General features: G+C 46.6%; 1 protein-coding gene across 23 annotated transcripts in view; it reads left to right on the top strand.

Annotated features, from left to right (window-relative positions):
* ROBO2 (roundabout guidance receptor 2) overlaps positions 1-15,987 on the top strand; it is a 1,095,356-nt gene that overhangs the window by 865,261 nt on the left and 214,108 nt on the right. Inside the window, exon 1 of one of the 23 annotated variants that reach the window (XM_077342388.1) lies at positions 5,233-5,252. The exons of the other annotated variants lie outside the window; for them this stretch is intronic. The gene's annotated coding sequence lies outside the window, so the exon portion shown is untranslated. Of the gene's footprint in view, positions 1-5,232; positions 5,253-15,987 lie in introns of those variants that run through there. 23 annotated transcript variants of the gene reach the window in all.

Raw genomic sequence — 15,987 nt, 5'->3', positions numbered from 1 at the left:
CTGAGCCCAGCCGGTGGAGTCCCAAGTGAAAGCGCATCAAGAATCCAACAGTCGGTTGCAAATTCCAAAGTAGAGCTTTATTAGGCAGAGTCCACAGTTAGCTAAGCATGCCAAGATCTTCCTAAGCAAAGATCTTGATAATAACAAAGTACAAGTGAAACGGGTGGGGTAGATATAGGGTGCACCAAATAGAGGAGGGGTGCTCAGGGGATTTGGCGGGAGAGTGGGTAGAAATGACAAAAGGGGTCCTGTTCTCAGGCTACCAGATGGCCAGGTGCCTTATCGGGGAGATGGCACATTGTTGAGATTTGGCTGTCTCCGCAAGGACACTTACAGTGAGATTGATACAGTTGTTGGGCCTCCTCGCCCGCTGGGAAAAGGAAGGGAGGAAACATCTCAGAGGACAGGTTTATTGCTTTATGGCCTTGGGTCGGAGGAAGCCTGAGAAAGTGGGAATATGCAAGAGCAGTCGGGAACAGGATGGCATGTTACCTCCCCCCAGGCCTCCCGCACCCGGGTCGCCCACTCGTCCACCCCCGGCGGGGAGGCGGTGGGATCTCCCGGTGGCTTCACGAGAGTGGGGAAGGGGGGCGAGGCGTAGCCATGAACCACTTCAAAGGGTGCTTTCCCAGTGCTCGAGTGCGGGGCGTTGTTGTAGGCATACTCCGCGAGGGGCAGGAGGGAAACCCAATCGTCCTGATGGTAGTTCAGGAAGCAGCGGAGATACTGTTCGAGTACCTGGTTAACCCTCTCAGTTTGACCATTTGTGGCGGGGTGATACGCGGAGCTCAGCCCCCTAGATACTCCTGCCAGGTCCATTAGGGCCCCCCAGAACTTGGCAACGAACTGTGCCCCCCGGTCGCTAATCACCTTGCGGGGGAAACCATGTAGGCGCACCACGTGGGTGACGAACAACTCAGCCAGGCGCTGCGCAGTGGGCAACCCCGGGCAGGGAACGAAGTGGGCCTGCTTCGAGAATTGGTCCACCACCACCCAAATCACCGTTTTCCCCTGGCTGGGGGGCAAGTCGGTGATGAAGTCCATGGAGATGATCTCCCAGGGGCGGTCGGGGATTTCCAGGGGTTTCAGGAGGCCCTGGGGTTTCCCCACCCCCCGCTTGTGCGCGAGGCACACCGGGCAGCCCGCGACGTATTTCCCCACGTCACGGCGGGCCCCCGGCCACCAAAATTGGCGGCGAAGCAGCCCCCAAGTTTTCAGGAAGCCAAAGTGCCCCGCAGCCTTGCTGTCGTGGCACAATTCCAAGATCATTTTGCGCATCGAGGCGGGGACATATAGGCGATCCCCTTTGTACCAGACCCCCTCGTGGGCACGAAGCTGCGAGCGGAGGTTGGCAAGTTGCGGGTCCGGACCCAGGGCCGAGCGGAATTCCGACAGGGGAATCGAGAGTGGCACCGTGGGGGGAGGCCCTGAGGGGTCCGGAGGGGGGCCCTGGGCCGGGCGCCCCGCCTTGGTCTGGCTGCGGGTTTGAGCCAAGAGCCCCAATTGTTTGGGGGTAAAGACCGTGTCCACCCGGGAGGGGCGGTGTTCCCCCGGGAACATGCGGGAGAGGGCGTCCGCCATAAAATTCTTGCGTCCCGGAATGTGGACGAGGGTGAAATCGAATCGGGAAAAGAAGTCCGCCCACCGAATTTGCTTCGCGTTGAGCGAGCGTGGCTTCCGTAGGGCCTCGAGGTTTTTGTGATCGGTCCAGACCTCGAAGGGGATGGGGGAACCCTCCAGGAAGTGTCGCCAGGTGGACAGGGCGGTTTTGACCGCCGCTGCCTCCTTTTCCCAAATGGGCCAGTTCCGCTCGGTGGGGGAAAACTTGCGGGAGAGGTAGGCGCAGGGCCGGAGTTTGCCCCCCTCCCCCCTCTGGAGGAGAACCCCCCCGACAGCCTCGTTGGAGGCATCGACTTGCACCACGAAGGGTTTGTCGATCTCTGGGTGGGCCAGGATGGGTTCGGAAGTGAACAAGTGTTTGAGGTGTTCAAAAGCTTGCGTGCAGTCCTGGGTCCACGGTAGTGATGCCCCCGGACGACCGTCCCTGGCACCCTACCCCTTGGTCTTTAGGAGGTCGGTGAGGGGTAGGGTCACCTTGGAAAACCCTGGGAGGAAGTCACGGTAGAAATTTGCGAACCCGAGGAAGGATTGGAGCTGCCTGCGAGTCCGGGGGGTCTCCCAGTCGAGGACCGCTTGGACCTTCGCGGGGTCCATCCCAATCCCCTCCCCCAATCCCCTCCCCTCCCCCGAAACCCGGATCAATCCCCTCCCCCGAAAGGTGTACATCTCCACAAAACACCTCAAAAATAGGCGACCGTGTAAAAAGCTGAGTTATCAGTTCGTGGGCCCCTTTAAGGTGATCCAGGTGCTGAATGAGGTCACCGTGCGAGTGGAACTCCCAAAGAACTACCGTAAGGTTCACCCGGTCTTTCACGTCAGCTTGGTCAAAAAGGCTCCTCCACCCGATAAGTGGCACCCCCAATCCCATCCACCACCCCCCGTCATGGTGGGGGAAGAAACACACTACGAATTGTCCGATGTAGTCGATTCCCGCTTTTTCCGCAAGCAATTACAATATTTGGTCTCCTGGAAAGGCTTCCCTGACTCTGACAACGAATGGGTGGACGCGGAGGACGTCGCTGCCCCGATTCTCCTCCGCAAATTCCACTCCCGCTTCCCCGATAAGCCGGGCCCTTCCCCCGTAGCTGCCGGAGCCTGAGGGCGAGGAGGGCGAGGAGTGGGGAGAGTCCTTAAGGGGAGGCGAGTGTCATGACCCCCCTGGTTCATGCCATCCTGTTCCCGACCGCTCTTGCATATTCCCACTTTCTCAGGCTTCCTCTGACCCAAGGCCATAAAGCAATAAACCTGTCCTCTGAGATGTTTCCTCCCTTCCTTTTCCCAGCGGGCGAGGAGGCCCAACAACTGTATCAATCTCACTGTAAGTGTCCTTGCGGAGACAGCCAAATCTCAACAATGTGCCATCTCCCCGATAAGGCACCTGGCCATCTGGTAGCCTGAGAACAGGACCCCTTTTGTCATTTCTACCCACTCTCCCGCCAAATCCCCTGAGCACCCCTCCTCTATTTGGTGCACCCTATATCTACCCCACCCGTTTCACTTGTACTTTGTTATTATCAAGATCTTTGCTTAGGAAGATCTTGGCATGCTTAGCTAACTGTGGACTCTGCCTAATAAAGCTCTACTTTGGAATTTGCAACCGACTGTTGGATTCTTGATGCGCTTTCACTTGGGACTCCACCGGCTGGGCTCAGCCTGATTCCTGACACTTCCTTCATCTGAATGGAATAAAGAGCTCATGCATTCAACCAATGATCCTGTGTTCAAGTAACCTATGGTTTTCTGAGACATGACTGGTCAGAAGTGTGCTACCTGGCTTGTATTCAGTTACACATCAGTGAAACCCAGCTAGGTGCTGCAAGGATGTACTGTGAATGGAGAGGAGCTTCTAATTCCCACCCCCATTTGCCAGTGAAAATGGTAGCAAATGGATGGTTTTTTTTGGGGGGGGGCCTTTTCTGTTGTTCTTCATGCCCTTAGAAGGGCATGTGGAGTCAGAGAAAAACTCTGAAAGCTTCCCAGACGTGCTGTCAGGCATATTACATAGTTTGATCTCCATTGTGTTGTTCTTGGTAGACTGATTACATGTTTATGGAACTGTTAAAAATCTGACAGACATTAAACTATTTACAATGCAGTCCTAAGAATACTTACCTGAGAGTAGACATGAGTGGGATTAAGAAACAGAAAATCAAGGGGCAAAATATTGACAGGCTTCTTTGAATATTTGAGGCTGTTTGTTGACCTCCTTGAGCTAATAAATAAATATGTATTATGAAATGAAATCATTCATACCAGTGTTGTAAAAGAAATTTCCCTTCCATGAAATTGCTGTAATAATTTTCCTTCCTTAATGTTTTCCTCTAGAATTTCCCAGTCCTCCTTATCCTTGTAAATAAATGGGCTTTGCATGTTTGTGTGTTTCTAGATTTGCCTTCCTCTGAGTTGATTTCCTCAGTGAAACCATTAATAAGTATATTGAACACTTATCCCAATAGTTATCCCTGGAGTGCTTCACTCAACTACTTTCCTCTTTGAAAAGCAGCCATTAATTACAACTCTTTGTTTCCTACCACTTAGCTAATTTTTAATCCACAACAGGATTTTTACCTCTTTACCTTGTGGTTATTTTTCTTAATAGTCCCATCACAGTTTTAGACAATGTGAGTAAATTAGTTGGGAAAAGATGCTGTTTCATTAACCCTTTCCAAGAACACTGAAGATTCAAAGAAACAGGATTTTCCTTTCAAGGAGGTTTGAAATCAGTTTATGTTTTCAGAGTAATGTATTATTATGTCTTTAATTATGTCCTCGTGTAACTCTCCTGTAAGAAATGGGGTGTTTCTCAATCTCTAATTCACCATCATATACATCCTTAAGCATTGTATATCCACTATATTTGCATTTAGGGCCTATTTTAATTCCTCATGCATGGTGATTTAGTTGACTTGGAATTCCCATGATGTTCTCTAATCTTTCCTTTAGAGATTTTCTCTAATGCTACAGCACGTTTGTATCTTACTGTGTAACAGAGGTATCTGCTCAATCTTAAATCCTAAAGATTAATGCAAATAAACCAATCCTTTTCCCAGCAGTCTGTTAATCCTCTTTAATAGCACCCTTGACCTTTTGTGGGACTGTAGGATTCAGGGACTTTCAATGAAAAATCACAACTTGATGTTTTTGCTTTTTTTTTTTAACCCAGTCATCTAACTGACCTTGTAAAGTTAGAGGAGAAACCCAGTCAAATTGAGATCAGCTAGCTGCTGTGCGGGTAGCTAGTTAAAGTGAAATAACAAGATTAGTCATTATATAGAAAACAAAGACTTCTCAGGAAGGATATAAAAAAAAACAAAGAATTTTAGGTAACTCAGTCTAAGATAGTTGTTGCTCCATTATTTACACTGGTGCAACTTGTTGGTATCCCAGACTGACATGACTTTAAGCAACAGGGTACTACAGTAGTTTAAAAAACAAGATCTAATACTGGAAATAGTATCTGACATGTCATTTATTAGCTGGTATTTTTTCTCAACTGCATATTCATGCTGATCAAATAAAACTTATCCTTATGTTTACTAGAATGTCTACAATTATTATAAGAATATTAAAGGAAAGGAATAATGGAAAGGAGAGTGTGGTCAAAGGATGGAATGTAACATTCACAAGCAAAGGTTTGTATGTCAGTATGCCTCTTGTTTAGGGTTCATAGGGGGGACAGCTGCATCCATTGTGAGATTCTTATTGGTTTTTCAAAATCATCTGGTCAGCACCTGTAGAAAATGGAAAATTGAACTAGATCGTGTCAATGTCCTCATTTGCCTAGGGTACCAAAACACTAGAACCAGGCTTGGATGAGTCAGTATAACAAGTAAATTTATTGTATCATTGTATCAAAAAGGTTGGGAGTTTCTGCTATAGTAGTTACTGTTGGGCAGCAAGACCAACCACCTTTTCAGAGAAAGATTACTAATCCTAACATAAATCAACATACCAGAAAGCAGTAAACTGAATAGGTAATGGGTCTGTGTGATAGACATGTGTTGATCTGGAAAATATACATAAAATTTCATAAATATGTGAGCATTTTTTCAGTACATCAGTAAGTGTATAAGCCTACCAATATTATATATTACTAGAGGGAAAGCCCATTGCACTCAGGGAAACAATGTGTGCTAGGTTGTGTGCACTGTGGCGCACACATGCAGTGTGGCCTTCCTGGGAGTTAGCAACCTGGCAGCAGTATAAATCATGTGAGGGAGAAAGAAAGAAAGAAAGAAAGAAAGAAAGAAAGAAAGAAAGAAAGAAAGAAAGAAAGAAAGAAAGAAAAGAAAGAAAGAAAGAAAGAAAGAAAGAAAGAAAGAAAGAAAGAAAGAAAGAAAGAAAGAACGAACGAACGAACGAACGAACGAACGAACGAACACAGAGGCCAAGCTGGGTCCCATGGGGCTGGTGGGCAGTCATTTCTCCTTCTCCTTCCCCTCAAGACTCTTGAAGCTCCGCCTCCAAACCTCAAGGAATATTCCTAACCCAGAGGTCACCAACCTCAAGATGCAGTCTGTAAATCTCCTGGAATTGAAAGTCATCTGCAGACTATAGATATCAGCTTCTAAGGGGGGAAATAGCTGTTTTGGAGGGGGGACTCTGCAATGACAACTCATCTCCAGGCTCCTGGAGATGAAAGGTCTGCTTGGGTGGGGGGAACTCTGTGGTACTGTGCCCCAGAGAGGTTATGGGATGTAAATCTCCAGTTGGGACCAAGGGATTTGCTGGAATTTCAGGTCATTTCCAAGCTGCAGGGATCAGTCCCCCTGGAGAAAAGGACTACTTGGGAGGTGGGACTCTCTGGCTGGATCCTATGGAGGTGCAGGGATGCCAGCCTCCAGGTGGGAAACAAAGAAATACTGTGTGTCAGTAATTGCTAATAACAATAAACATCAAACAATTTGTAAACTTGTTACATTTTCTTCCTTCAATGAAAATAGTTTATTGATAACAAAATTTGTTTGAAGAACTGAAAAGCTTTGAGTCTGTACATTTTTCAGTTCAGTTTAATATCAAAGTAAATCCAAAATAGTTGTAAGTTTCAAACAAAAATGAAAATATTGGTTGGTAAAGAACTTACAGTGGGTTTCTCAATTACTGCTTCTACGTTAGCTTTTCTCAACATTTTTACCTTTGAGGGTGCCAGCTTGGTGTAGTGGTTAGGAGTGCAGACTTCTAATCTGAGCTCTCTCAGTCTCACCTACATCACAGGGTGTCTATATTGAGAAAGCTAGTGAGGCTATTATAAGCCACCCTGAGCCTTCTTTGGGCAGTAAAAAGTAGGGTATAAAAACCAACTCTTCTTTTACTGGAAAGTTGCAACTGGGATACAGTTTCTCCCTTCTCTCCAAGTCCCGTTGGCCTCATGGTGCTTCTGTGCCCCCTCTACAGTTTGCCCATCTTCCATGCCATTGGTCTCATTGCTCCAGGCAGTTTGGTTTAAAAAATTTTAAAACACATTCCCGGGAGAAGGAAGATGGAGGCGGATGCGAGGACGGGCACTGGAGGCGGAGATATTGCTACTTCAACTTCACACATTTCCTTGGCGGGTGGCTTGCTGGTTGCTCTCCTATCACTCACGCTACAGAGTTTGGGGGATCCACTAGAGCTCAACCTTCCTCAGTGGTCTTTCGACGGCCCCTCAACATGAGAAGCATCCATTGATGTTCATCAAAAACTATTCTATCTTTAATCCAATCCTGCGGAGTGGATTAAATAAAAGAGTAAGGGCTGTCGGGGAGGAGTTAGAGCGGGCCCTGTCCGGGATAAAAACTCTGAGGAGCGAGTGGCAATCCAGGGCCACTCCTCAGAGTGGCAATCCAGGGCCAAGTGGTGGCTACTTGGCCCGTCTCCCGGACGCCGCGCCGCCAACTCTTCAGTCCTCCCATGCCGCCATCCTTGCTGGGTGGCCGCCAGGGAAGAACCTTGCCCCACGCCGCTGGGCTCCGGGAAAACAGCTTTCCCTCCGCCCAGCGGACAATGCAGGAACTCGCCGTGACTCCAAACCCCCTCCCCGAATGCCGCCGCCCACCTCCGCCACCAACACACCGCCACTCTCCGTCCCCGCCTGACCCACCACGTGCCCTTCGCACCCCGGCCATGATCCTGCGTCCGCTGCCCGCCCCCTTCGCACGCCAACACTTACCGCGGACTGCTTCCCCAGCTCTCCCCGCCTTCGCCTCCACCACCGCCCTGACGCCCAACGAACGCCTGCCTCCAGCCTTGAGGGCGCACACAGGCGACAACGCCAGCGCCTGCCTGGCCCTCCGCCGCAACCACCGCACCTGCCCAGCGGCTGCACATGCCCGCCCGCCTCTGAGGTGGCAGCGATCCACCCTCCACACACCTCCTACCCGCTCCCGGCCTGCCAACGGACAATGAAGGTAGGGCTCCTTGCTCACATCCAATACCCGCCTCCCGCAAGCCTTCCACACTCCGGGGGGGAAGGCTTCTGCAGCCCCACGGCCGCCGCACCCCGCCTCGCAGGCCCGCCTCACCTCACCCACACACAAGCCTCTGAAACTTGGCCAGGGGTGGAAAAGAGAGCCCTTCTAGCCCCCATTTTATTCAGAGATAAAATGGGCTTTAAATCTAGTCAATATATATTCCAGGAGGCAGTTGTTAGAAAAGCAGTGTTATAATCTGTATTTCAATAATGAGCCAATTTCCCATGTGGAACTGCACATAAGAAATGAAGATGAAAACATGGTTGCACTTACCTGTATTTTTTATAGGCACACATCTCTCCCTCCTTCTCAATCTCTACTATGGCAGGAAGAGCACTGAAGAAAGAGTGGTCCCTCCAACTCTTGTTACATGATCATGTGGGCAGGAACAGAACAGAATCCTGCTCAATACTGTGGGGTGTGGCATTTAAAAATATATATTTACGAAGCTGATATTGCATATTTCTCTACTTTCTAATGGACAGACGGCCGGACTCCCCCCCCCCCCCCGAATACATTTGTCAGCTGTTTGGAAGCAGTGGCTGGATGGCTCAGGAAGAGTCACCTGAAACTCAACCCTTCCAAGACAGAGGTCCTGTGGCTGGGTAGAAGAGGACCGGATCAGGAAGCACGCCTTCCATGCCTGGATGGAGTGCAATTAACACCTGCACCAGGAGCCAGGAATTTGGGCATGACCTTTGATGCTTCCCTTTCCATGGAGGCTCAGATCACGAAAGTAGCCCGGACAGCGTTTTTCTATCTTCACCAAGCCAGACTACTAGCGCCCTACCTGTTTTCAGATCACTTAGCCACAGTGATCCATGCAACGGTCACCTCCAGACTAGCCTACTGTAACTCACTCTACGTGGGCCTGCCCTTGTCTTTGACACAGAAGTTACAATTGGTACAGAATGCGGCTGTCTCAGGCCGCCGACCGAGCGAGCCCGGGAACCCCGCCGAGCCACAGCACCATCCCGCGCCGCCTGCAAAAAGGAAGTGCACCGGCCTCCCTCCTTTCCTCCCTCGCTGCGCTCTTGGTCCATGTGCGGCGCCGGCGGGCTGGCTGGCTCGCAGGCTGTATGCCGCTCCGCCTGGCCGCTTCGAGGCGGAGAGGTCCCGCACCACCAGTTGGGACAGGCAGCGAAGGAAGCTGCTGGGAGCCGCCGGCCCGTTGCTCGTGCACCGCCCGCCGCTGGAGCCGCCGCCGCTGCCGCTGCCGCGAAAGGAGGCACACAGGCGGGGAGACGAGCTGCGTCGGACCCCACAGGGACGGCCGTCTGGCCGAGCGTACCGCGGTTCGCTTCCCCGGGGACCCTCCGGACTGGCTGCCTGCCGTGCTTCGGTGAGCGATCCTCTCCGCCCGCAAAGCACCTCCCGATCCGCCCCCCTCTGCGCTCCGAAACAGCCGTCCGCCCGCCGCCATTACCTGCAAGCCTTGCAAGGCCGGAGGTCGCCGCTGCCGCTACCAACACATCGCCCCCCGGCCCAGCCAGCAGTGGCCGGCGGGGGATGCTTCAGGGCCGCCGCCACCACTGACGCGAGCGCCAGCCGCCCAGCTCCCATGAAGCCGGCTGAGGCTGCTGCTGCGCACGCGCAGGACGCCCCACTGCCAGCCCACCAGCAGCGGCCGGTAGAGGAAGCTTCGGGGAACCCGGCGGCGCTGGTGGCGCACTCCACCACGCGGCCCAAGCTGCCCACCTCCAGCACCGCCACATGCAATCGCTCACGCCTGCCGCCCGCGCCGCCGCCCACCGGACACAACCTGAGTGCCCAGCCAGCTTCCCAGCCGCAGCTCGGGAATCCGACGCAAGTCACTACAGCCCGTCCACTTCCTCCTGCCCTCCAGCTTGCCCCCCGCTCGCCCCCCAGGACACCAGGTAGGCCGCGAGGTCCCACCCCTCCCGGACGACCCCGGACTTCTAAAGCCCCGCCGCACAGCCCTGCCGCCCTCATCGCGTGCCCTCCTAGCGCCTGCTGCATTTTGCCTGCAGCGGGCTTATTTTCTAGTAATAATAATAATAATAATAATAATGCAACAACACCCTCTTAAAAATAGCGAAAATGTCTGATGCCAGCCCGCAGTGCTGCTTCTGGTTGGGGAGGCTCTGCCACACTGCAAAGCATCCAGACACAAAACCACCCTCTTTTAAAAAGTGAAAAAAGCCTGACGCTGGCCCGCAGCATTGTTCTGTAACCGGTGAAATCATACCCCTGTATTGTTATCTATGAAACAGACACTGGATTGTAACCAGTGAAACCCTTACCTTTGGATTGTATTCTATGGTGCCAGAAACCCTGGATCAGTACCTATGACAACAGACTTCATCGTGGGAAAAGACCAGCACTTGCGTGCTTCTTCAATCAAGACTATGGACATTTGCTCTGGCTTACTCAAAAAGCAAAAGCAGGTCAACATTTTCAAGAGAGCATCAGTGAATCTTGACCCCATGAACTCAGCATCCCTGCATCTGTGGGAAACATACACATTTTGCCTGCACCTTCAAAGAACATCCTCCTTCCTGATCTCCCCTCCCTCCCCACCCAGTTATTCACTGCAGTGTGAAGATAGGAAGTGGCAGATCTCAGAAGTGCTTTCTTACCTCTGAATCCCCTTCCTGTATTAATTAATTAATTAATTAATTAAAATTGTATACTGGCCCCCTTTGAGGCTCAGGGCAGTTCACAAGAAACGTAATGCCAACATAACTCCAGCTTGACAAGAGCTTTATTGCTCAATATATTCACCTAGATCAAACCAGGTCCCAAGTTTCCCAGATCATCCTCTTTGACCATTTTGACCCTGGCCATCAGGGATCAATCAACCTTTTGGTCACCACATCAAAGGGAGCACCTGTATCCTTTGTCTAAAGCCCACCTTTTGCATACATGACTTTTTACCACATATCTGGCTAAGGACCCTTCCTTTGGACTCCGTGCGCACACTTCCCTTTGGCAACGCCTGACTCAGATGCTTAATTCATTTTGTCCTGACTCCTACCCTCAACTCACCCAACTCCTTTATCTGTGAGACATGCTATCCTATTCCTCAAACTTAACCATTTCCTATTTTATTTTCCCCTTCCACATGTGCAGTGGGATTACTTAGTGTTTGTCTTATGTCTTATTCTGTGAATATAGCCACAGTTTTGTTTTTAAAGGTATTTTCTGCCTGCCTTGGATTCCTAAAGGGCTTACTAACCTCATAAACTCTGTAGAACAGACCTTTGCTGGCTGCTCCCCTTTTTGCAAGTCAATTCCCCATTTTTCTCAGAACTTTTGAAATAACAGCTCTGTATCAGCAAGGCTCTGCTGCGCTGCAGGGTGGCCTGGAACATTAAAAAATGATTGATTCTTGGGCATGGGTGGGGGTCAAAAGTGAGAAAATCATGCTGGAAGTTTGCACCCTGAGGGAGTTTGTGCCATGTGACAATGACTGGCAAGCCAAAAAAGAAAAAGAAACTGGCAGGAAATGTGCACTTCCTGCTCACCAGCTGCCTCATGCGGGAACAAACATCCAGGGTGGACATGGGGTAAAATGGGCTAAAGGCTCCCATGCAGTTGTGGGAGAAATTGAGCCCCGGACCAAAAACCAGACGGCAGTGTGGCATAACACCTGCCATGAAATAGTGGCCTGGGTATAACTCTGTTTAGAGTTATATTGTAATTCTTTGAGAAACACTGATATATTCTATATATTTAGCTTAAATTAAATTAACATCCAAATTCACTCTGGAAAGTATTGAAATCCTGATGGATGACATCAAACTGGCCTTCCCATTTCCCCTGTTTTACTAGTTTCTCAAGGTAGAGGTCATTGGGGAGAGATTCATGTGAGGTAATGAGCAGGGGAGCAATTTGTTCTGTAACATCTTCAGATTCTTTTTTTCTGAACATCTGGATGAGATTCCAGATGCACAAGCTAACAATGGATTACACCCACTTGCTTGCTTTAATTTTCCATCTACTCCCATTACCATTGCCTCTTGAGATATGGTAATTATTGCAATAATTATGGCTTATCAATTTAAACATCACACCAAACCATAGTTAGACAAACTATGTTTGCAGACTCACTGCAAAAATTATTTCTGATTCTCATTCATACTCTTCTTAACTACCGTATGGAAAGATGTCTGAATTCTGACATAGGGTTTAAAGAAACAGAATTAAGCTGCTGAATTGTGCAAATGTTTCCTACCACTTAAGTTGATATATCTTCGGTTTTCAAGCCACTGTGATTGTTTGCCTCTATCGTTATTTTGTGTAATCTTTTGATTTTACAATCCAGTCCTCCGTGTCCTAGAAACAAAGGACCATCCCGGATTGTTCCTACAGAAAAATAGTTCTGCACCACTCTGAATACCAAAGCGTCAAATTAATCCATCACTTTAAAGCCATTTTTAAAAAGAAGTTTAATCAGCATGCAAAAGTTATTATGTAAAACAATTAATCATAAACCATGCTTAAAATGCTGCAGTGTAAAAAATACATTGTAATAAAGTGAAGTTTGCTCAAGATCATGCTTTGTATTTCAGCGTTATTATTGTCATGTCCTGATTCTGACTGAGAAGAGCCCTTCCTAATTATTTGTTGTTGTTTTTCCAGATAGGCCTTGGTTCTTGTTCACCCACTGAGTGGAGATTACACTGTCCTATTAGTCCTTTTAAGGGCCAATGTATGCCAGTGATACCATGTGTGAACGATCTGCAGGCGCCATTAGCACTGCTTGAATAGCTCTTGATAACACTCACTATGAAGTCAATTAAAGACGTCAGGAGGTGGGCCAGACTGCTTTCTTTTACTAACAACAATCCTTAGGGGGTGGAGCAGAGGGGTTTTGTGGACAGGTGATATTAGCATTTTCAGAAGTAGCAAGCAAACTATCCAGACCGCTTCTCTCCATTGCTTGGAACACATTCTTTTTATTTCCATATTTCAGAAAGAATTTTGACAGATTTTGTACCTTATAGGAAGTGGACAGGAGCCAAGTGACTTCAGTTCACACTAAGGAGAATGGAAACATGAGGTAGGAAAAAGAAAGCTGCCAAGAAATCTTCGATAGCCAATAGTTGGAGCCAATTACCATGTGCTTAGTGCTTTTTTCTTGGTATATCAGAAATAGTTAGCACCATTTTAAATGTGTTTTGGGGACTACTAGCTTTAAAGTGATCACAGCAATGTATTACCACAAACAGCAACTTCTTGTATCTAGTCATAAAGTTGGCCATTTTCTAGTAGTACAATTTTGTTCCAGTTAAAAATGTATGAGAGCTCCCCACTTTAAAATCAGCCTCCACTAAAAAACAAACATTATTTTAAGCTGAATATGTACAACAGTGCACATGAAGTTATCCTGCTTGCATGCTCAGAACAACTTTGTGTTTGAGTTAGGACTGAAAGTATGTGGCTCCTCCAAAGTCATCTATAAGCTTAAGGGCTATGTAGCATTCTTGAGATATTCAGAGTCCAATCAAATAGCCATACTCATCATCCCCATTACAGCAGTTGTGTTGCAGCCTTGTAATATAAAATTTCCAGCACACACCAACATTTCTAACTTGGTGCTCTTTTCATCATGTGCTAGGTGGCAGAAATTGCATCTTGTGATTGTGTAATTACATGAATGAGTTATGAACTGACCATGTACAGCTGTCCTCTGCCTATAAACTAAAGTTTCAGAACTTTGATATATGTAAATAGCAGCAATAGTCATACATGATTATTTTTTTCTAATTCTGGTCCATTTTCTTAGTTATATTTACTGATTCCTGCTTAAAATTATTTATAGTCTGTTCACTGTGTATCACAAATGCAACATGTTTGTTTTTGTTGTATTACATAAACTAGTTTGGTAACATAATCTTGCAAATAATGTGAAAACAGTAATTATCTGTGTATAAAATGTGAAGCAAAGTCTTCTCCAAATATATATTGATGCCCCACCATAAATATCAGTTAAAAATGGAGGCTTTACTTAGTTTTGCATTTCATTTATTTACAAGGTTTGTTCCTGGATTTTCAATTTAGATTGTGCTTATGTAGTGAAAAGGTAGTATAGTATGTATAATGTGCAATTACTTTTTTCAAATACATCATCTATCTTTTAGTTTGTATTTATGGTATCTCATTTAACCTTGATTGTTGAATACATGGTAATACAATTGAGAGAATTTTCAGCATTAGTACTTATACCAATTCCTTCCTTTCTTAGTTATCTCAGATTGAACTTAGAAAAATTCTTTGTTTGCAGGAATGTGCAATAAAATGAGAGGTGGTTTACTTGGCTAGAAAGGCACATTATTTGGTTTCTTTTCAGAATGCTGAGAAAATGAAATGGGGAAGAGTGTAGAAATGAAAATCTCAACCAAATGAGTATATATGTTTTTATTATTATTATTATTATTATTATTATTATTTACTGTATAATATTCAGTTTGTTAGACCAGTGTGGTGAGAAACGATTGTTCTTTTATTTTCCTAAAATTCATGTTCTACTGATACCTTATTAATATAAATTTTCTGAAGCACATATTTACCAAAGTCATAAAAGAATTTATAATCATAATATTTAGCCAGTTAAGAGTGTATGCTTGCATGTGTTCAAACTTGCTGGTTTTTTTAGTTATTTCAAAAATGTTTCTAAATGGTACCCAGAATTATAAATAGAATTTGTATTTATTTATTACATTTATATTCTGCTTCCTTTCACCTGAGTGGGATTCGGGGTGGCTGGCAGCATATAAAATACACCAATAAAAACAATACAAAATGAGACCTTTTCAAACTAGTTTTTTTGAGCAATGCAAAATACAAACAATTTGCCTATTGAATCTAGTTCTTATGTAAAGAAAAACTCATATATTAATTATTTATTAATTAAGGCATTCAGGTTCCAGAGACATGAACATGTAAATCCAGAATGTCTCTCTCCTTTTTCTTTTCTCAGGAGGAAAGACAACAAATGAAGGCCATCCTGTGGTTACTAGTCCATCAAATACTGAGTCCATCAACTACTGCTGTAATTATTTTAGCCAGGTTGCCCATGCAGAATTTGCGTATCTGGTTTGTGAGGAAGAATGGCCCTAATAAAACTCCCCAAGATGCTGTTTTTTAGTATCTAAGGTGGTGATCAGATCTTGACATTGGTGGCTACGTGATACCAATCTGTTTTTATGTGTCCAATTCAATTTCTGTATTCCTCAGATCACCCTGATTATGGATGCTTTCTTATTTGATTGGTGTGCCCATTGTCAAGACTTTTCAGGACTTGGCTGGTGATCTATAATACAAGTGACTCCCCATAGTAGTGTTTTGGAGCCTTGTGCTATAAAATGCTGTGGACATAGTTTAACGGTTTCAAAAAGGCTTTTGATAAGGTTCCACATGCTATTCTAATGGCATGGATCCTTTTACTGTTAGGTGGATCGAGAACTGGTTGACAGATTACACTGGCTGTAAATGGTTTGTGCTCTTCTTGCAGAGGAGTAATGAATGGAGTGCCTCAGAGATTTGTCCTGGGCCCTGTGTTGTTCAACATATTTATAAATTATTTGGATGAAAGAATAGAGAGGGTACTTATTAAATGTGCAGATGACACTAAACTGGGAAAGGTAGAAAACACACAAGAAGACAGAATCAGAATACAGGATGATCTTGACAGGCTAGAAAACTGGCTAAAATGAATTTTAATTAGGGTTGGGTGCTTTGGCATCTGAAGTGCCCAACACTAATTTTAATAGTGATAAATGTAAAGTTTAGGTAGGAAAAATCAAATGCATCACTATAGGATGGGTGAGGCTTGTCTTGGCAGTAGTGCATGTGAAAAGGATCTTAGAAGATGAACATGATTCAGCAGTGTGACTTGGTGGTTAAAATGGCCAATGGGATTTTGGGCTGTATTAAAAGACATGTGGTGTTC

Source organism: Paroedura picta, chromosome 6, assembly GCF_049243985.1.
Source record: "Paroedura picta isolate Pp20150507F chromosome 6, Ppicta_v3.0, whole genome shotgun sequence".
In the NCBI taxonomy this organism is placed as follows: Eukaryota; Metazoa; Chordata; class Lepidosauria; order Squamata; family Gekkonidae; genus Paroedura; species Paroedura picta.
The sequence above is the reverse complement of the archived record's forward strand: the minus strand, read 5'-3'. Positions and strand labels throughout refer to the sequence as shown.